Here is a 248-nt window from a genome sequence, read left to right on the forward strand (position 1 = left end):
GTTATGTTTCCTGTTGATTATTTGTGCAGCTTCATTCCATACCCGACAATACACAGTAATGACTACCATAAAAGTAGCTCATAAGACTCATTTGGTGGGTTTTAATTGTCCAACAAGCACAGGGTTTTTTTTTTTTTTTTTTTTTTGGTGCTTAAAGGGATACTCCGCTCCAAAATGAAAATTTTGTCATTAATCACTTACCCTCATGTCGTTCCAAACCCGTTAAAGCTTTGTTTCGTCTTCAGAAC

This window comes from Cyprinus carpio, chromosome A13 (assembly GCF_018340385.1).
Source record: "Cyprinus carpio isolate SPL01 chromosome A13, ASM1834038v1, whole genome shotgun sequence".
NCBI classification, from domain to species: Eukaryota; Metazoa; Chordata; class Actinopteri; order Cypriniformes; family Cyprinidae; genus Cyprinus; species Cyprinus carpio.